The 21969-nt window shown below is 42.3% G+C and overlaps 1 protein-coding gene across 5 annotated transcripts in view; it reads left to right on the forward strand.

The window, feature by feature from the left end:
* The first annotated feature begins 7915 nt into the window (after positions 1-7915).
* The window catches only part of SLC35G2 (solute carrier family 35, member G2), a 36782-nt gene continuing 22728 nt past the window's right edge, over positions 7916-21969 (forward strand). Inside the window, exon 1 of one of the 5 annotated variants that reach the window (XM_011980277.1) lies at positions 7916-8891. The gene's annotated coding sequence lies outside the window, so the exon portion shown is untranslated. Of the gene's footprint in view, positions 8892-20573; positions 20748-21969 lie in introns of those variants that run through there. The other 4 variants (XM_011980291.1, XM_011980283.1, XM_011980310.1 and 1 more) reach the window with 4 other exon arrangements.

The following is a 21969-nucleotide window of genomic DNA, read 5'->3' on the forward strand; positions in this document are numbered from 1 at the left end:
CTGTCTCAAAAAAAGAGAGAAAGACAAGACAAGAAAAGGAAAGGGAGGGGAGGGGAGGGGAGGGGAGAGAAAGGAAAGGAAAGGAAAAAAGATTATGGTTATGGCTCAAACTATTTGGCAAAAGACAACGACAAAATTATAGGCTGTGCACGATGGCTTACGCCTGTAATCCCAGCACTTTGAGAGGCCAAGGCAGGCCTCCCAATCACCGATCACCTGAGGTCAGGAGTTCGAGACAAGCCTGACCAACATGGTGAAACTCCGTCTCTACTAAAAATACAAAAATTAGCCAGGCGTAGTGGCAGGCGCTTGTAACCCCAGCTACTGAGGAGGCTGAGGCACAAGAATCACTTGAACCCAGGAGGTAGAGGCTGCAGTGAGCCGAGATAGCACCACTGCACTCCAGCCTGGGCAATAAAGTAAGACCCTCAAAAAAAAAAAAGTTATAATAAATTTAGCTTAAATACTTCAGTTGGCTTTATTTGTGATTCTAGAATCAAGACAACACTTTATTCCTTAAAATAGAGTGTTTCCCCATTTTTGTTATTTTTAAGTGAACAGTTCTATGGCATTAAACACATTCACATTGTTGTTCAACCATCACCACCACCCATCTACAGAACTCTTCTGTCTTTCCCAACGGAAACTTTGTACCATTAAACACTAAGTCCCCATTCTCCACCCCAGCCTCAGTACCACCATTCTACTTTCTGTCTGTATGAATTTGACTACTCTAGGTACCTCATATAAGTGGAATCATAAAGTATTTGTCCTTTTGGCCTATTTCACTTAGTATAATATTATTAAGGTTCATGCATGTAATAGCATGTGTCAGAATGTCCTTCCTTTTCAAGGCTGAATTATATTTCATTGTCTGTGTATACCGTACTTTTTAAATTCATTCATCCATTGACAAACACTTGAGTTACTTCCACATTTTAGCTATTGTGATTAATGCTGCTATGAACACAGTGTACAAATACCTGTTCAAGTCTCTGGTTTCACTTCTTTTGTTTGTGTATCATAAGTAAAATGACTGGATCAGGCTGGGCACAGTGGTTCATGCCTGTAATCCCAGCACTTTGGGAGGCCAAGGTGGGCAGATCATCTGAGGTCAGGAGTTCGATACCAGGCTGGCCAACATGCTGAAACTCCATCTCTACAAAAATTAGCTGGCATGGTGGCACATGCCTGTGGTCTTAACTACTCTGGAGGCTGAGGTGGGAAGATCACTTGAACCTGGGAGGCAGAGGTTGTAGTGAGCTAAGATCATGCCATTGTACTCCAGCCTGGATGACAGAGCGAGACTCTGTCTCAAATTGAAAAAAAAGGAAAAAGAAAAAAAGAAAAGGAAGTAAAATTACTGGATGATATGGTAAATCTGTTTTTAATTTTTTGAAGAATCATTACACCAGTTTCCCAGTGGCTATGATGCACAATTTTTTACTCTTTAGTTCAGTTAAAATCCAGAGTATTGTCTCAGGACCAGGAAAAATTAGGCATGCAGACACATTGAAGGGTAAGGAGGGCAGATTTATTGCGTGAAAAGAAAACTCAGCAAAGAAAGAGGGGGTCCTGCCAACAGGATCTCACCTCACAGATTGAATACCAGGCCACCACACATGTGCTGAAGAGGCCAGGCTCCTCCCCTTATATAAAGTGTGAATTCCCGGTGGCTCCACCCCACTCTCTCAGGGCACAGGCATTGCAGGCATGCCCAGGGAAGACTCTGGGCAGGTTCCCTCATCTGCACAAAGGCATCTGATATTTGGGATAGTGAGAGATTCTCTGGGAACCCTTGCTTATTTGCCTCCTGTATCTATCAGCTATAGCATTTTACAGTTCCCACCAGCAATGCCAACAACGCCAATTTCTCCACATATCCTTGCCAAGAATTGTTAATTTTTGGTGTTTTGATAATATTTTTCCTCATGAATATGAAGGGGTATCTCATTGTGGTTTTTAATTTGCATTTCCCTAATAATTAGTGATGTTGAGCATCTTTTCATGTGCTTATGTGCTTATTGGCCATTTGTACATATATATTCCCTTTTTTTTTTTTTTTTTTTTTTGAGACAGAGCCTCCCTCTGTCACCCAGGCTGGAGTGCAGTGGCATGATCTTGGCTCACTGCAACCTCTGCCTCCTGGGTTCAAGGGATTCTCCTGCCTATAGTCCCTCCCTAGTAGCTGGGACTACAGGCGCGTACCACCACGCCTGGCTAATTTTTTGTATTTTTAGTAGACATGGGGTTTCACTGTGTTAGTCAGGATGGTCTCCATCTCCCAACCTTGTGATCTGCCCGCCTTGGCCTGCCAAAGTGCTGGGATTACAGGCGTGAGCCACCTTGCCTGGCCAATTTTTTTTTTTTTTTGAGACGGAGTCTTGCTCTGTCACCCAGGCTGGAGTGCAGTAGTAGCATGATCTTGGCTCACTGCAACCTCTGCCTCCTGGGTTCAAGTGACTCTCCTGCCTCAGCCTCCCAAGCAGCTGGGATTACAGGCACCTGTCACCATGGCTGGCTAATTTTTGTATTTTTAGTAGAGACAGTGTTTCACCATGTTGGCCAGGCTGGTCTCAAACTCCTGACCTCAAGTGATCCACCCACTTCAGCCTCCCAAAGTGCTGGGATTACAGGCGTGAGCCCCTACACTCAGCGCATTTATATATCTTCTTTAGGGAAATGTCTATGCAAATCCTTTGCCTGCCCGTCCCCTCCGGCTTTTTTTTTTTGAGACAGGGTTTCACTCTGTTGCCCAGGCTGGAGTGTACTGGCTCTATCTTGTCTCACTGCAACCTCCTATTTCTGGATTCAAGTGATCCTCCCACCTCAGCATCTCAAGTAGCTGGGAACTACAGGGACATCCAGCTAATTTTTTTTTATTTTGTGGGGTAGAGATGCCCAGCTAATTTTGTATCTATAGTAGAGACAGGGTTTCACCATGTTGGTCAGGCTTGTCTCGAACTCCTGATCTCAGGTGATCCGCCCGCTTAGGCCTCCCAAAGTGCTGGTATTACAGGCGTGGGCCACTGCACCCAGCCTATCCTATGTTTTCTTCTAAGAGTTTTATAGTTTATGCTCTTATATTCGGGTCTTTGATCCATTTTGAAACTCCACACAGTCAATAATCCACACACAACTTTTGACTCCCCCCAAACTTAACTATTAATAGCCTCCTGTTGACTGAAAGTCTTACTGATAACAGAAACAGTTGATTATCACACATTTTATATGTTATATGTATTTGGTATGTATTCTTACAATAAAGTCAGTTAGAGAAAAGATAATGTTAGTAAGAAAGGTAATCCACCCGCCTTGGCCTCCCCAAGTGCTGATATTACAGGCATGAGCCACTGTGCCTGGCCACAGTTATGATTTAATACTGCATATTCATGTTTGTTTATATTTCTCTTGACTGCTAATGGTGACATATACAGTCTGTGTTTGCTTAAGTTTTGATAAGTTTTTTTTTTTTTTGAGATGAAGTTCTGCTGTTTCACACAGGCTGGAGTGCAGTGGTGCGATCTTGGCTTACTGCAAACTCTGTCTTCCAGTTTCAAGTGATTCTCCTGCCACAGCCTCCCGAGTAGTTGGGATTACAGCCACCTGCCACCATGCCTGGCAAATTTTTATATTTTTAGTAGAGACGGGGTTTCACCATGTTGACCAGGCTGGTCTCAAACTCCCGACCTTGTGATCTGCCCGCCCTCGTCTCCCAAAGTGCTGGGATTACAGGTGTGAGCCATGGCGCCCGGCCCAGTTTTGATAAATTTTGACTTTTTTTTTTTGAGAGAGTCTCACTCTGTCACACAAGTTGGAGTACAGTGGCGCAGTCTGGGCTCACTGCAACCTCCACCTCCTGGGTTCAAGTGATTCTCCTGCCTCAACCTCCTGAGTAGCTGGGATTACAGATGTGCACCACCAAGCCCGGCTAATTTTTATATTTTTAGTGGAGATAGGGTTTCCCCATGTTGGCCAGGTTGGTCTCGAAGTGATCCACCCACCTCAGCCTCCCAAAGTGCTGGGGTTACAGGTGTGAGCCACCACAACTGGCCTGATAAATTTTAATGTTTTATGATAGATCTGTGTATATTTTATGATAGTAAATGATAGAATGGACTAGTGTCTACATATATTTTATGCATTCATGACGTACCTAACTTTTTCTTATTTTTTTTCTATATTTCTAGGCTATATGGTTTGCAAATTTTTTCAAATGGTCACAAATCTTCAAAAACTTTTCCAATATATTTACTGAAAAAAAAAGGCCCACATATAAGTGGATCTGTCTAGTTCAAACCGATGTTGTTCAAGAGTCAACTGTATTGAGTTTTGTATCTGATTATGAGAGTGAAGTCGATGATGTTGATAAGAGGAAATAAGTATCTCCAGAATGGTAACGAGGAACTCTGGTAACTTATTCAGGGCTTTAAGGATTCTAGTTCTTTTCTGGGATCAGAAAACGGGACTTTTTACTTAAATAAAAATTGTGAGTATATGAAAACTCAGACTAAAATACATTTTAAGAATCTTTTCTGGTGTCTCTTTGTATAGGAACAGCAAGACATTTCACTTTATTTTTTGTTTTGTTTTTTATTTGTTTTTTGTTTTTTGTTTTATTTTTTCTGAGACAGAGTCTTGCTGCAATGCCCAGGCTGGAATGTAATGGTGTGATCTCAGCTCACTGCAACCTCTGCTTCCTGGGTTCAAGCGACTCTCCTGCCTCAGCCTCCCGAATAGCTGGGATTACAGGCACATGCCACCACGCCCAGCTAATTTTTGTGTTTTTACTACAGACGGGGTTTCACCATATTGGCCAGGCTGGTCTCGAACTCCTGACCTCAAGTGATCTGCCCACCTTGGCCTCCCAAAGTGCTGGGGTTACAGGCGTGAACCACTGTGCCGGCTGACATTTCACTTTATTTTTTAAGTTAAAGAAACATTTCAGCTGCCTTCCTGTCATTTTCAAAAGAAACACTAGTTTGGTGTCCACAAAAAATACTGGAAAGCAATATACATCTTAACCGAAGTTGTTTTGAGAGGTACCTATAGTGGATATTTTCTTTTTTCACCTGCCCATCACTATATGGTTTCTTCTGGTAAAACGAATCTTGATTTTCTTTTGGAGGATGAGCTCTCCCCTATTCTCTGTCTCTAGATTTTTCTTTTTTTTTTTTTTTGAAATGGAGTTTTGCTCTTGTTGCCCAGGCTGGAGTGCAATGGCACGATCTGGGCTCACCGCAACCTCCGCCTCCTGGGTTCAAGTGATTCTCATGCCTCCACCTCCTGAGTAGCTGGGATTACAGGCATGTGGCACCACGCCTGGCTGATTTCTCTCTTTCTTTCTTTGTTTTTTTTTGAGACAGAGTCTTGCTCTGTCGTCCAGGCTGGAGTGCAGTGGCGCGATCTCGGCTCACTGCAAGCTCCACCTTCTGGGGTCATGCCATTCTCCTGCCTCAGTTTCCCGAGTAGCTGGGACTACAGGCGTCTGCCACCACGCCTGGCTAATTTTTTTTTGTATTTTTTAGTAGAGACAGGGTTTCACCGTGTTAGCCAGGATGGTCTCGATCTCCTGACCTCATGATCCGCCCGCTGCAGCCTCCGAAAGTGCTAGGATTACAGGCGTGAGCCACCGTGCCCGGCCCTAATGAGACCGGGTTTCTTCATGTTGGTCAGGCTGGTCTTGAACTCCCGACCTCAGGTGATCTGCCTGCTTTGGCCTCCCAAAGTGCTGGGATTACAGTCAAGAGCTACTAAGCCCGGCCCTGTCTCTAGATTAAGGTATATGAATTTGCCAATGAGACATAAACTTAAGATTTTATTGGAACTACTGGGAAATAAGTGCTCTGCTTATTTTGGAATGGTTAGCTATAAAGATGATATAAGTTGAACATTGGGGAAAGGTGGGGAGGTGGCAAGAAATCACTATGTGAGAACAAACTCTTTGAAGTCAACAAAGAGGAAAGGAGAGATCATGTCCTGATGTCAATGTTTGCATTCGTGAATCTAGTCATATCTGAAGTTACCTGTCTATGGATTTTTCAGTTATTAAGCCAAATATACTCCTTTTCTTAAATCAGTCTAAGTTTTTGACACTTGTAAGGAAAAGCCCTATGTATCATAGCACAAAATAATTTCATTTATTAAACATCACAAAAAGTCTAAAAATCCTCTTTCATATCTTTCTATACCTTGGTGTCACTCAGAATGTCAGCTGTGCTAAAGCCCTAGTCTCACTCTCTCAAAACTCCCAGAAACCATCTCTCCTAAAGTCAGCTCATTCTAGGTCTTTTTTTCTTACGCCCTTACTCAAACTTTGCTGGTTGTCTTCCTTATCCCCACCCCATCCCACCTTCTCCAAAACAAAAAATCTAACTGAGCCTTGCAGATCAGCCTAGCTTTCTGAAGCTCCTTTTGCTTCTTTACCTCTACTCCTTATTGAGATCAGCACAATTAATGCCTGTTTGAACAACAAATGATCCTTTCTCTTTGGAAGGGTGAAAGTATGGAAATATTTACATGTTAAATGTTCTGTTCTGGTCTCATTTGTATTCAGTACAAATAGTGTGTTTGCTTGGACATTAATTTTATTTGCAAATAGCTACAGCTGGGGGTCCCTTTGGGTAAGTCTTGCTAAGATACTGCATTGGTGGGTTTTTTGTTTGTCTGTTCATTTTGTTTTTGTTTTGTTTTTTAAGGGGATGGGGAAGGAATCAAAGTAGTCAAATCAGTTTGGTTGTTTTTACAAGCCTGAGAAATGGTGAAATTCTGGATTCAGACCAAGCACACCATAGTGTGCTAGAGGCAATTTAATGACTTCCCGCCCTCTTGCCTTTTTCCCCTCTTTGGGAACATTCTTGGATTTTCTACAGAAACAGCCAGAGGCTCCCAATTGACAATTGCCTCACTCAGCAGTTTCTTGTTAGCACATTTATCAGCCACTGTTCCCAGGACTCTCTTAAGTGTCCTAAGAATATTGACTCATTCAAAAGCAGCCCAGTTGTAGTTGGGAGAGCACCAGCACTTGCTCTATGAAGATCTAGATTGTCTCTCTACCTCAAGAGGAATCCAAAGTCCTATTATGCTGGACTCTCAAATGATCCCCAGCCCTTTGGTGCTCACACTATTTATGAGCAGTCTGAATTTCATTCTTGGGTCTACCTAATCCGGCACCCTCGGGCTATGGGGCCCAGTGGGGAGACCACCTAACATGCTGGCTGCCTGGAGCCCAGGGAACTGTCAAGATGGCTCTGGAAGACTTCTCACCTTTTAAAAGCCCCATATTTCTTTTACATATCTTTTCGTCTTCATGAATTTTGCCAACCACAACGGACTAAAATCTATTATAGTGTCCTGGAAAGGTGGGGAAAAGATGAGATAGTTGAATAGAGTTTAATGAAGGGACTATTTAAAAAGGTGTGGATGGGGTTAAAGGAAACCTCTGGGCGTCATTACCCACCCCAGGCCTGAAGCGGCAAGGGTAGTTAGTGGTAACCAGAACCTGGAGGAAACTGCAGGAGAGGGCCACAGGATGGGAGTAATGGCTTTCAGATGAAGAACATAGCCACTGCTAACAGGGTAGCCCGCTGGGGATGCAGGGGAGGTCCTGAATCACATTCTGCCTTCAGATCTGCTGGTGCCTCCCACTTGCCAAAACCAATTGAAAGCCAGATTATAGTTGACGTAGCCCATAAAGATCAGTCCTGAGTCACAGAGTGGAGTGGACAGTGGGTCTGAAGGGACAGAGGAAAAAGCAACAGGCAACTCCTGTTTTTTCCCCACAGTCAGCACCTTGGTTCAGCCCTCATCCTTTCTTGCCTGTTCCCTGGACCCATCAAATCCACTGCTTTTGATGACCAGTCTGTTTCCAAGAGGCTATATTCATTCCACTTGGGACTGCGGCATATTGACCTGGGTAGAAGAACCAGGTGTGCAGTGTCAAGACCCTTCCTTCAGAGACCTCATCAGTAAAATGTCGGGTGGACTCGGGATGCCCGAAGACTTTTCCGGACCAGGATTTTCCGATGCTGGACACATGTTTAAACATCAAGGAATCGACTTGCGACTTTTAAGCACAAACAATGGGTGGAAATGGACAGAAACTGCCTCCCTGCCCACTTGCAGCGGACTACATAGCCCTGGCAGGCAATTTCTTCAAACAGGCGCCCTCCAAGGGCGTAAGCTAGAGGGGCCCGGGCAGGCGCTTTCCCGTACTTTGACCCTCCCACCTCGCGGGTAGAGGAAGTCCTTCAGTTCAATCACAACCCTTGGCGCCCCCGGCAGTCTCCGACTCCGGCGCGAGTCAGGTTGTGGGGCGGGGAGGGGGTGGTGGCGGCGGAGAGCGCAGGCGCAGAGTCTGCGCCGGCGGCGCCCCTCTCTCTCCGCACCCCTCCGGGCAGCGCCCGCCTTGATTTTCTCAGGCGAGTGCACGCTCGCCTCAGTCGTCTCTGGGGGCACCTTCCTCGCCGCGACACGCAGGTAACCGGGCCCCGGGAGCCGGTCGGCGGCGGCGGACTGGGACTTGACCCTGCCTGCCCGGCCGCCCCACAGGGGAATGAGAGCGGACCCCGAACTTCACACACCCGCGTTTAGCCGCCACGCCTAAGGGGCAGAACAGTCTTTCTGGGTAAGGGCCGGGTTGGAGGCGACGCGCCCCGCCCGCTTTGCAGACCTCGGGGTGCTCTGCACGACGCCTGAAAGGCCGCGGGGCCCGCATTTCTCTGCGCTCACCTCCTGGAGAACCGGGACACGGGGACGGCAGGGCCAGCATCGGCTACGGCCCGGTTTCCCGTTTCTTTCCGCTGTCGCGTGTCTGGGCCCTCCTGCAGCGTCCATGATGAAAGCCAGGGGCTGTTGCTTTCCTCTCGCCCAGTAGCCCACCCAAGCAAGGGGTGAGTCCCTGTGGCGTCATGGAATCAATTTCAAATACAAGTTTTAAAAAAGGCTGGATGATTTTAGAAATATGGTCAAGAATGTGTATTTTCCATTACTCTCTTGTCTCATGTCCATGAGTCTTGAACGCCAGTCTATGGGCGCTGAGATTTTCGTGGTACATCGACAGTTTGTAGAAATATTTTCCCAAGGGAAGACGAGGGCAAGGGTTAGTGGAGGAAGGGCCTGGTCATGGCCGAGAGTGGCGGAGGAGGCTCAGGGCAAGTCAGCTCAGCCTCCAGCAGCCACGGGGAGGAAAAGGCGAATCTTTCCTGACGGTGCTCTGGGCGCTGTAGAATTTCTACGCCACGTGCACCCATTTGGCCTCATTTGAGAGGAGGAGAGGGAAAGGGGGTCGCGTGGACCGGCAGGAAGTCGTGTTGCGGCGTATGAGGGCTCAGCGCGGATTTCCATCTCGGGCCAGGTTTTCTCCCGGCTCCGCGAGGAGCGAGGCGTAAAGCTCGCGGCCGAGTGACGATCAAGGACGCGGAGATAGTAACGCCCAGGGTCCAGAGGGCTGGGGGCAGCTCCCGAGGAGCGATCTTCCTCCGCGAGAGAGGACTTGGATCAGGCTTGCCTGTGTCCGTGGTGCTGAAGTGCCTCGCGCGCCCTGGTCGACTGACTTCCTGGGCGGCGGCCTGCGTTGCCCTTCTACTCTGCACCTTTGCCAAAAATAGCACATCTCCACGGCAGGTGGCCAGAGTGGAGCAGGCCCAACACTGAAACCCTTTTCAGACAAGTTGAGGCTGGTTTCCTGAACATAACATGAAAGCAAATTTTGGATTGCCTTGGAGGTACAGATAAGCATATGCATAACAGATTTTATTACCTATGAGAAAGTACACACCATGAGCATAAACAGGAATTCTCACATATACTTAGGAAAGATACAGGGATGTGTATTTACACACAAACCTAACACACATGCAAATACACTCATCCCTTTTGAAAACCATCATACACTACGAGCCACACATTTTTTAGAGCTTTTGTAATCCATCTTTATTTTTTGACACTTCTAGTAAATGTGAACTCTGCAGCACCATTTATTTTCATAATCATCTGTTCCAAAGGCACAGAGCCTGTGGATTGAAGTGTTTGGTATTTGGCTGAGCGATTAAGTATTTACACTTATTTAAATTCCAGAACAAAGTCTAGGAAGATGTAAAATTGATATTGATAGCAAAAAAATTCCTTAAAGCTTAAGGAAAATGAATTAATGTAAATTTTAATAAGAACAACATATAAATCTTATAGAAATTTATAATCTGAAGAACATATGACTAAAATGTATCATAATGCAGACAATTTTAAATATATTGGTGGTATGTGGTTTGTGAAGTTCTTAAAGTTTACATTTGTATTTTTCAAAAACATTGGTATTGTTTTTTCTCAAAAAAATATGCTCATTGTAAGAAATTTAGGTAATAGAGAAATGCATAAACATAGAAAACCATTGTAAACAGATTTTCATTTAGATGAACATACATACATTTTAAATGGACCAATCCTCTATTGGTTGCATTTTTGCTATATAATTTATAATTAATGTCTTTCAAACCAATACATATAAAACTAGGTCATCATTAACAGTAGCATAATATTGATCTGTGTGGACAGAATGTAAGTAATTTAAACAATCCCATAATAATGAACATTTATGTCCAATTTTTTGGACTTTAAAACAATTATTGTGGAAAGAATATGTAACATGAGATCTGTCCTCTGAACAAAAAAATTTTTTCTTTTTTTTTTGAGACATTGTCTTACTTGTTGCCCAGGCTGGAGTACAGTGGTGTGATCTCCGCTCATTGCAACCTCTGCCTCCCGGGTTCAAGGGATTCTCCTGCCTCAGCCTCTGGAGTAGCTGGCCACCACACCCAGCTAGTTTTTGTATTTTTAGTAGAGACAGGGTTTTACCATGTTGGCCAGGCTGGCCTTGAACTCCTGTCCTCAGGTGATCTGCCTGCCTCGGCCTCCCAAAGTGCCAGGATTACAGGTGTGTGCCACTGCACCTGGGCCTATCTTTTTAATAAAATTTTAAGTGTATAATACATCATTGTTGATATATATTGTTGATAGATGCGATGCTGTATAGCAGATCTTTAGAGCTTATGCGTCTTGCTTAACTGAGTCTTTATGCCTGTTGATTAGTAACTCCTGATTTTCCCCTGGCCTCCAGTCCCTGGAAACCACCATTCTACTCCTTGATTCTATGACTTGTGACTACTTCATTTTAATTTTAATTTTAACTTTTAATTTTTGTGGGTACATAGGTATATATATTTATGGGGTACATGAGATACTTTGATATAGAGATGCAACATGTTTAATAATCACATAATGGTAAATGGGGTATCCATCCCCTGGAGCATGTATCCTTTGTTTTTATAAGCAATCCAATTATAATGATTTAAAAATGTACAATTAAATTATTATTGACTATAGTCATCCTGTTGTGCTATCAAATACTAGGTCTTATTCATTCTTTCTACTTTTTGTATCCATTAACGATCCCCAGTTTTCCCCACACCCCCAACCCTCTCCCACTACCCTTGCCAGCTCTGGTAACCACCATCCTTCTACTCTTTTTTCTGTTTTTTTTTTTTTTTTTTGGAAATTGAGTCTTGCTCTTGTTACCCAGGCTGGAAGCTGGAGTGCAGTGGCATGATCTCGGCTCACTGCAACCTCTGCCTTCTGGGTTCAAGCGATTCTCCTGCCTTAGCCTCCCAAGTAGCTGGGCTTACGGGCACCTGCCACCATACCTGGCTAATTTTTGTATTTTTAGTAGAGATGGGGTTTTACCATGTTGGCCAGACTGGTCTTGAACTCCTGACCTCAGGTGATCCAGCTGCCTCAGCCTCCCAAAGTGCTGGGATTACAGGTGTGAGCCACTGCGCCCAGCCTACTCTCTATCTCCATGAATTCAATTGTTTTGATTTTTAGATCCCACAGATAAGTGAAAACACGTGAAATTTGTCTTTCCGTGCCTGGCTTATTTCACTTAACATGATGACCTTCGGTTCCATCTATGTTGTTGCACATAACAGGATCTCATTCTTTTTTATGCCTAAATAATACTCCATTGTATATAAGTATTTGTTGATGAACACTCAGGTTGCTTCCAAATCTTGGCTATTGTGAACAGAACTGCAACAAACATGGGAATGCAGATAACTCTTCGATATACTGATTTCCTTTCTTTTGGTTATATATCCAGCAGTGGGATTGCTGGATTGTATGGTTGCTCTATTTTTAGTTTTTTGAGGCACCTCCAAACTGTTCTTCATAGTAGTTGTACTAATTAATATTCTCACCAACAATGTGTGAGAGTTCCCTTTCTCCACATCCTTGCCAGCATTTATTATTGCCTGGATTTTGGATAAAAGCCATTTTTACTGGAGTGAGATGATATCTCATTGTAGTTTTGATTTGCATTTCTCTGATGATCAATGATGTTGAGCACCTTTTCATGTTTGCTATTTGTATGTCTTCTTTTGAGAAATGTCTGTTCAGATCTTTTGCCACTTAAAAATTGGATTATTAGATTTGTTCTGACAGTTATTTACCATTCCTTATATATTCCGGTTATTAATCCCTTGTCAGATGGGTAGTTTGCAAATATTTTCTCCCATTCTGTGGGTTGTCTTTTCACTTTGTTGACTGTTTCCTTTGCTGTGCAGAAGCTTTTAAACTTGATGTGACCCCATTTATTCATTTTTGCTTTGGTTGGCTGTGCTGGTGGGGCATTACTCAAGAAATTTTTGCCCAGAACAATGTCCTGGAGAGTTTTCCCAAGTTTTCTTGTAGTAGTTTTGTAGTTTGAAGACTTATATTTAAGACATTATTCCGTTTTTATTTGATTTTTCTTTTTCTTCTTTGAGGTGGAGTCTCCCTCTGTTGCCCAGGCTGGGGTGCAGTGAGTGCCGTGGCTCAATCTCTGCTCACTGCAACCGCCGCCTTCCAGGTTCAAGTGATTCTCCTTCCTCAGCCTCCTGAGTAGCTGGGATTACAGGCATGTGCCACCACGCCCAGCTAATTTTTTTTTGTATTTTTAGTAGAGACGGGGTTTCAGCATGTTAGTCAGGCTGGTCTCGAACTCCTGGCCTTGTGATCCACCCACCTCAGCCTCCAAAAGTGCTGGGATTACAGGCTGATTTGGTTTTTCTATGTGGTGAGTGATAGGGGTCTAATTTCATTATTCTGCATATGGTTATTGTTTTCCCAGTATCATTTATTGAAGAGACTGTCCTTTCTCCAGTGTATGTCCCCGGCACCTTTGTGGAAAATGAGTTTACTATAGCTGTATGGATTTGTTTCTGGATTCTCTATTCTGTTTCATGGGTCTATGTATCTGTTTTTATGCCAGTACCATGCAGTTTTGGTTACTATAGCTCTGTAGTATAATTTGAAGTCAGGTAATGTGATTCTTCCAGTTTTGTTCTTTTTGTTCAGGATAACTTTGGCTATTCTGGGTCTTTTGTGGTTCCATATAAATTTTAAGATTTTTTTTTTCTATTTCTGTGAAGAATGTCATTGCTATTTTAACAGGAATTTCATTGAATCTATAGATTGCTTTGGGTAATATAGACAGTTTAACAATATTGATTCTTCCAGTCCATGAACATGAAATATTTTTCCATTTTTTGGTGTCCTTTTAAATTTCTTTCACACATGTTTTATAGTTTTCTTTGTAGAGATCTTTCACATCTTTGGTTAATTCTTAGGTGTTTAAGTTGATTTGTGGGTATTGTAAATGGGTTACTTTTTTGATTTCCTTTTCAGATTGTTCACTTTTGGCATATAGAAATGCTGCTGACTTTTGTATGTTGATTTTGTATCCTGCAACTTTACTGAATTTGTTTATCTGTAAATAATAGTTTACTGATAAATTCTAAAGTTCTAACAGTTTTTTGGCGGAGTCTTTAGGTTTTTCCAAATATAAGATCACATCATTTGTAAACAAGGATAATTTGTCATCTTTTCCAGTTTAGATGTCCTTTATTTCTTGCTTTATTATTATTATACTTTATGTTCTAGGGTACATATGTACAACGTGCAGGTTTGTTACATAGGTATGCATATGCCAGGTTTGTTTGCTGCGCCCACCAACTCGTCATTCACATTAGGTATTTCTCCTAATGTTATCCCTCCCCCAGTCCCCAACCCCCCACGGACAGGTGTGTGATGTTCCCCCCGCCCCATGTCCATGTGTTCTCATTGTTCAACTCCCACCTATGAGTGAAAACATGCAGTGTTTGGTTTTCTGTCCTTGTGGTAGTTTGCTTAGAATGATGGTTTCCAGCTTCATCCATGTCCCTGCAAAGGTGGATGTCCTTTATTTCTTTATGTTATCTGATTGCTGTAGCTAGGACTTCCAGTACTGTCTTGAATAACAGTGGTGAAAGTGGCCATCCTTTTTCTAGATCTTACAGGAAAGGCTTTCAGTTTTTCCCCATTCAATACGATACTAGCTGTGGGTCTATCGTATATGACTTTTTTTTTTTTTTTTTTTTTTGAGACAGAGTCTTGCTCTGTTGTTCGGGCTGGAGTGCAGTGGTGCCATCTTGGCTCACAGTAACCTCTGCCTCCCAGGTTCAAGCAATTCTCATGCTTCAGCTTCCCAAGCAGCTGGGACTACAGGCATGCACCACCATGCCAGCTAATTTTTTGTATTTTAGTAGAGACAAGGTTTTGCCGTGTTGGCCAGGCTTATCTCAAACTCCTGGCCTCAAGTGATCCGCCCCCTCAGTCACCCAAAGTGCTGGGATTACAGACATGAGCCACCATGCCCAGTCACATATGGCTTTTATTATGTTGGGATATGTTCCTTCTATGCCCAGTTTTTTGAGGATTTTTATCATGAAGGGATGATGAATTTTATCAAGTGCTTTTCCAGCATTAATTGAAATGATTATATGGTTTTTGTTCTTCATTCTGTTGATATAATTTATCACATTGATTCACACATGTTGAACCATCCTTGCATCCCTGGGATAAATCCCACTAGGTCATGATGAATGACTGTTTTAATGTATTGTTGAATTTGCTTTACTAGTATTTTGTTGACGATTTTTGCATCAATATTCATTAGAGATATTGGCCTGTAGTTTTCTTTCTTTGATGTGTCTTTGTCTAGTTTTGGTATCAGAGTAATGCTGGCCTCATAGAGTGAGTTCGGAAGTATTCTCTCCTCTATTTTTGGGAACAGTTTGAGCAGGATTAGTATTAATGCTTCCTTAAATGTTTGGTAGAATTCAGCCATCAGGTCCTGGGCTTTTCTTTTCTTTTCTTTTTTCTTTTTTTTTTGAGACGGAGTCTCGCAGTGTCACCCAGCCTGGAGTGCAGTGGCGCAATCTCTGCTCACTTCAAGCTCCACCTCCTGGGTTCACGCCATTCTCCTGCCTCAGTCTCCCAAGTAGTTGGGACTACAGGCACCCGCCACAATGCCCGGCTAATTTTTTGTATTTTTAGTAGATACGGAGTTTCACCATGTTAGTTAAGATGGTCTCAATCTCCTGACCTTGTGATCCACCATCTCGGCATTCCAAAGTGGTGGGATTACAAGTGTGAGGCATCGCGAGGTCCTGGGCTTTTCTTTATGGGGAGGAAAAGAACTTTAGGATACAGTAAAGTTGCAGGATACAAAATCAACATACAAAAATCAGTAGCATTTTATTGCAACTTTGATCTTGTTACTTGTTACTGGTCTGTCTAGGTTTCAAATTTCTTCATGGTTCAATCTTGTTAGGTTATATATGTCTAGGAATTTATCCATTTCCTCTAGATTTTCCAATTTATTGGCATATAGTTGCTCATAGTAGCCACAAATGATCCTTTGAATTTCTGTGGCATCAGTTGTAATGTCTCCTTTTTCATCTCTAATTTTATTTTATTTTTTAGAGATATGGTCTGTCACCCAGGCTGGAGTGCAGTGGTGCAATCTTGGCTCACTGCAACCTCTGCCTCCCCTGGCTCAAACAATCCTCCCACCTCAGCCTCCCAAGTAGCTGCGACCACAGGCATGCACCACCACACCTGGCTAATTTTTTATATTTTTGGTAGAGATGGGGTTTCACCATGTTGCCCAGGCTGGTCTCAAACTCCTGAGCTCAAGTGCCTACCTCACCCTCCCAAAGTGCTAGTATTATAGGCATGAGCCACCTTGTCCAGCTGCCTCTGATTTTATTTATTTGGGTCTTCTCTCTTTTTCTTAGTCTGACTAAAGGTTTGTCAATTGTGTGTATCTTTTAAAAAAACCAACTGTTTGTTTCAGTGACCTTTTGTATTGTTTTCCTCATTTCAATTTCATTTATTTCTGCTCTAATCTTTATTATTTATTTTCTTCTACTAAGTTTTTTCTTTTAAACAGAGTCTTGCTCTGTCATGCAGGCCAAAGCGCAGGTGCATGATTATAGCTCACCATAGCCTTAACCTCCTGGTGCCCAAGTGATCCTCCTACTTCAGATTCCCGAGTAGCTGGGACTACAGGTGTGCACCACCACGCCCAGCTAATTTTTGTATTTTTTATAAGGATGGGGTTTTGCAATGTTGCCCAGGCTGGTCTCAAATTCCTGGGCTCAAGCAATCTGCCAGCCTCAGCCTCTCAAATTGCTGGCCTCTTCTACTAACTTTGGGTTTGGTTTGCTCTTGCTTTTCTAATTCTTTAAGATGTGTTATTAGGTTACGTATTTGAAGTTTTTCCTCTTTTTTTGATGTAGGCACTTATAGCCATAAGTTTCCATCTTAGTACTGCTCTCACTGTATCTCATAGCTTTTGGTATGTTGTGTTTCCATTACCATTTGTTTCACGAAATGTCTCAATTTCCTTAATTTCTTCATTGACCTCTTGGTCATTCAGGAGCATATTGCTTAATTTCCGTGTTTAATTTCCATTGCTTAATTTCCAATTTTTTTTTTTTTTTTTTTTTTTGAGACAGGGTCTTGCTCTGTCTCCCAGTCTGGAGTGCAGTGGCAAGATCTCGGCTCACTGCAACCTCCACCTCCGGGGTTCAAGCGATTCTCCTGCCTCAGCCTCCCAAGTAGCTGGGATTACAGGTGCGCACCACCATGCCCAGCTAATTTTTACATTTTCAGTAGAGACGGGGTTTTGCTATGTTTGCCAGGCTGATCTCGAACTCCTGACCTCAGGTGATCTGCCCACCTCAGCCTCCCAAAGGGTTGGGATTACAGGTGTGAGCCACTGTACCTGGCCTTTTTAATGTTTTAAGACTTGTTTTGTGACCTAACATGTGTTCTATTCTTGAGAATGATCCATGTGATGAGGAGAATATGTATTCTACAGCAGTTGGATGAAATGTTCTGTAAATATCTATTAGGTCCATTTGTTCTATATTGCAGATTAAGTTCAATGTTTCTTTGTTTATTTTCTGTCTGGATGATCTGTCCAGTGCTGAAAGTGGGGTGTTGAAGTCTCCAGTTATTATTGTATTGAGGTATCTCTCTTTCACTCTAATGTTTAATTTATATATCTGGGTGCTTCAACACTGGGTACATATTTATTTATAGTTGTTATAGCCTCTTGAAGAATTGACCCTTGTATTATTATACAATGACCTTCTTTGTCTCTTCTTACAGTTTTTGTCTTGAAATCTATCTTGTCTGATATTAGTATAGCTACTGTTGTCCTTTTTTGGTTTTCATTGGCATGGAATATCTTTTTCCATCCCTTTATTTTTGGTCTATGTGTATCTTTATAGGTGAAGTGTGTTTCTTGTAGGAAATAGATTCACTGGGTCTGGCTTTTTAATCCATTCAGCCAGTCTATGTCTTTTGATTGGAGAATTTAGTCTGTTTATATTCAATGTTATCAATAAGTAAGGACTTCTGCCATTTTGTTATTTGTTTTCTGGTTGTTTTGTGGTCTTCTCTTCCTTTTTACCTTCCTTCTCGTCTTTTAGTGAAGGTGATTTTCTCTTGTGGCATGATTTAATTTCTTGCTTTGTGTGTATCTGTTGTATGTTTTTGACTTGAGGTTACCATGAGGCTTGCAAATACTGTCTTTTAACTCATTATTTTAAACTGATGACAACAAAGATTGCATAAACATGCAAAAAGAAAACTAATAAAAACTCTACACTTTATCCTTCTGCTTTTTAACTTTTTGTTGTTTCTCTTTACTTCTGTTGTACTATGTCTTGAAGTTATTTTTGATTGGTTTATCATTTAATCTTTCTATATAAGGGTAGTTTACATACCACAATTATAGTGTTATAATGTTCTATGTTTTTCTGTGTGCTTACTATTACTAGTGAGTTTTGTACCTTTAGATGACTTTTTTTTTTTTTTTTTTTTTTTTTTAGATGGAGTCTCGCTCTGTCACCAGGCTGGAGTGCAGTGGTGCCATCTTGGCTAACTGCAACCTCTGCCTCCCGGGTTCAGGCGATTCTCCTGCCTCAGCCTCCTGAGTAGCTGGGACTATAGGCGGCCACCACTATGCCCGGCTAATTTTTGTATTTTTAGTAGAGACGGGGTTTCACTATATTGGCCAGGCTGGTCTTGAACTCCTGACCTTGTGATCCGCCCGCCTCAATCTCCCAAAGTGCTGGTGTGAGCCACTGCACCCAGCCTCCTTTAGATCATTTTTTATTGCTGATTAATGTTCTTTTCTTTCAGATCGAAGAGCTCCCTCTAGCATTTCTTGTAGAAAAGGTCTGGTGTTGATGAAATCCCTCAACTTTTATTTGTCTAGGAAACTATTTCTCTTTCATGCTTGAAGGATATTTTCACCAGCTATACTACTCTAGGGTAAATTTTTTTTCCCCCTTGGCACTTCAAGTATGTCATGCCACTATCTCCTGACCTGTAAGGTTTCCACTGAAAAGTCTACTGGCACACATATGGGAGCTTCATTATATGCTATCTCTCTTCTCTTGCTGCTTTTAGGATCCTTTCTTTATCCTTGATCTTTGGGAGTTTGATTATTAAGTGCCTTGAGGTAGTCTTCTTTGGGTTAAACCTGCTTGGTGTTCTATAGCCTTCTTGTACTTGAATATTGATCTCTTTCTCTAGGTTTGGGAAGTTCTCATATTATTTCTTTGAATAAACTTTCTACCTCTATCTCTTTCTCCATCTCCTCTTTAAGGCCAATAACTCTGAGATTTGCCCTTTTGAGGCTGTTTTCTAGATTTGTAGACATACAGTCTTTTTTTTCTTTTTCTTTTTTTTTTTGACGGAGTCTCGCTCTGTCGCCAGGCTGGGGTGCAGTGGCCCGATCTCAGCTCACTGTAACCTCTGCCTCCCGGGTTCAAGCGATTCTCCTGCCTCAGCCTCCTAAGTAGCTGGGATTACAGGCACGCACCACCACGTCCAGCTTTTTGTATTTTTTTTTTTTTGAGACAGAATCTTGCTCTGTCGCCCAGGCTGAAGTACAGTGGCACAATCTCGACTCACTGCAAGCTCCGCCTCCCGGGTTCACACCATTCTCCTGCCTCGGTCTCCCGAGTAGCTGGGACTATAGGCATCCGCCACCACGCCCAGCTAATGTTTTTGTATTTTTAGTAGAGATGGGGTTTCACTGTGTTAGTCAGGATGGTCTCGATCTCCTGACCTCGTGATCCGCCCGCCTCGGCCTTCCAAAGTGCTGGGATTACAGGCGTGAGCCACCGTGCCTGGCCTACTTTTTGTATTTTTAGTAGAGACTGGGTTTCACCACACTGGCGAGGATGGTCTCGGTCTCCTGACCTGCTGATCCGCCCACCTCAACCTCCCAAAGTGCTGGGATTACAGGCATGAGCCACCGTACCCAGCCCACATCAATTCTTTTTATTCTTTTTTCTTTTCGCTCTTCTGACAGTGTATGTTCAAATAGCCTGTCTTTAATCTCAGTAATTTTTTCTTCTACTTTAAGAGTTCTGCTGTTAAGAGACTCTCATGCATTCTTCAGTATGTCAATTGCATTTTTCAGCTTAACACTATTTTATAGTTATAACCATATATGAACTCAATCCACATGCCTGCTATCTTTACTAAAGTGTGTTTAATCATTTTCTAACTGTATAAAATCACTTGCTTTGTATCTCTCTTTTATTTAAAACCCCAAAGTATCAGCAACTTTACTGAACTCTTTTACTTTAGGAACTCAATGAAGGAAAGAAGAAATATTAGGTGATCTCATTTCCCATTTATTTTGCCTCTGGTTTCTGTGTAACTCTGGCTGGCCACTGTTGTAAATGTGAGTGAAGACCCTGAAAAATGAATGAGGCTGCTGAAGAGGATGGTGGACAACAGCCAGATACTCACATTGCTTATTGGATTCCCTCACTTCAGAGTTAGGAGATACAAGACAGAGTTAGGTTGCACAATTGTGACAACCAAAGCTCTGCACTACAACTAATTAGATCCAGAATTAGAGGTGCTTGGTTAAGAAGGTGACTTTCTCCAAAGCGTGTCAGCTAAGCCAGAGGACTCATTCATTCTCCCAGCATTTGTTGAGTCTTACACTGAGCTAGGAGTTGGAGATACTAAGAAGAAAGATAAAGACATACATAATGCCTTTTCTTGGAGTGGTAACACTTTATCAGGGGATACTGGTATATAGGCACCTCACAATGATACAGTATGTCAAGGATGAATGTAGAGCCCTGTAGAAAGTGTTCTAGAATCCAGAGAATGAACAGATTGTTCAGTGAGGGGTTTTACAAGTAGGTCACCAGGAAAGTTTTAGACACGTGGGTGGGAATTTGCCAGAGATTGCTTTGTTGGGCATTAAGTAGCTGATAATCTCAAGTTGTAAACGAATGGTCTGGAAGGTGACAGCCTGGGTTTGAAGCCTGACTGCACTATTTAGCACCTTGGTAAGCTTGGGCAAGTCACCAAACCTTGCTGAGCTTTTTTAAAAAAGGAGTAATATTAGTACCTACCTTGTTGAACTTGTGGGTTTAAGTGAGATAATACATGTAAAGTGCTTGAGTCTAGTCTTTTTTTTTTTTTTTGCCTATTTAAAGAATTGCATGTAAATCACTCTGCACAAATTATTATTCCTGTTGTCAGAGCTCTCAAGGGTTAAAAAACTGTATATACTCTTTGTGTCTTCTGCATTTGTGTGATCATTCTTCTAATCTAGAAGTTTTTCTTTTAGTGTAGTTTAAATCTCAAACTGCTCCTTTTTACCAATTCTCATGCTATCCCAAAACAAATTAGTTCTAGGCTGAAATTGTCATTACTTTTGCTTTGTTCTCCCATATTCTTATGTTAAAGCAAATCTATAGTTAATTGTATAATTTCCTTCCTTTAATGTGCATAGTACTTGTTGTGTCTGTTTTGTGGCATTTATTACCATACATCTTTTCTCACTCATTAACATGTATGTTCCTTAAGAGAAAGCTTATGTCTTCTTGGTCTTGTCTCTTATAATATCTTAGCATGGTGCCTTCCACATCACAGGCACTCATAAATACTGACTGAATGAAGGAATAATCATGAGTGCATGAGATTGCAAGATAGCTGATGTGATCTCAGACTGCCTTCATAGAAACAAAATCCCCCTGAACAGGACAAAGTATAGAAACTGAGGAGAGTGGTTAAGATAGTGAGAGGACTGAAAGCCATGATTATACATGGAATAATTGAAAACTCGGGGGATATTCAGTTTGGAGAAGAGGAAACTTACAGTGGAAGAACTTAGTTGAGGAGGGTAGGGAATAGTAGTTTTTGTTATCGAAATGTTATGTGGAAGAGGGAATCAATTTGTGACCTCAGAAGACATGTATAGTAGCAGCCTCTGGAAATTACATGGAGAAAGATTTTGACTCATTGTTAAAAAGTAACTTTCTAACAATCAGGAATGACTTCCAATTGGCTGTTCTGAGAAGGAGTGTTTCCTGTCATTGTAGGTGGTCAATCAGAAACTACTATTTGATGGGGATGCTATAGAGCAGTGATCCCCAACCTTTTTGACACCAGGGATTGGTTTCATGGAAGATAGTTTTTCCATGGAAGGAGTCAGCGGGGTGAGGGGTGTGCTCACTAATGGTTTCAGAATGAAATGGTTCCACCTCAGATCATCAGGCATTAGTC

The sequence above is a fragment of the Mandrillus leucophaeus genome, unplaced genomic scaffold (genome assembly GCF_000951045.1).
Source record: "Mandrillus leucophaeus isolate KB7577 unplaced genomic scaffold, Mleu.le_1.0 Scaffold1040, whole genome shotgun sequence".
Classification (NCBI taxonomy): domain Eukaryota; kingdom Metazoa; phylum Chordata; class Mammalia; order Primates; family Cercopithecidae; genus Mandrillus; species Mandrillus leucophaeus.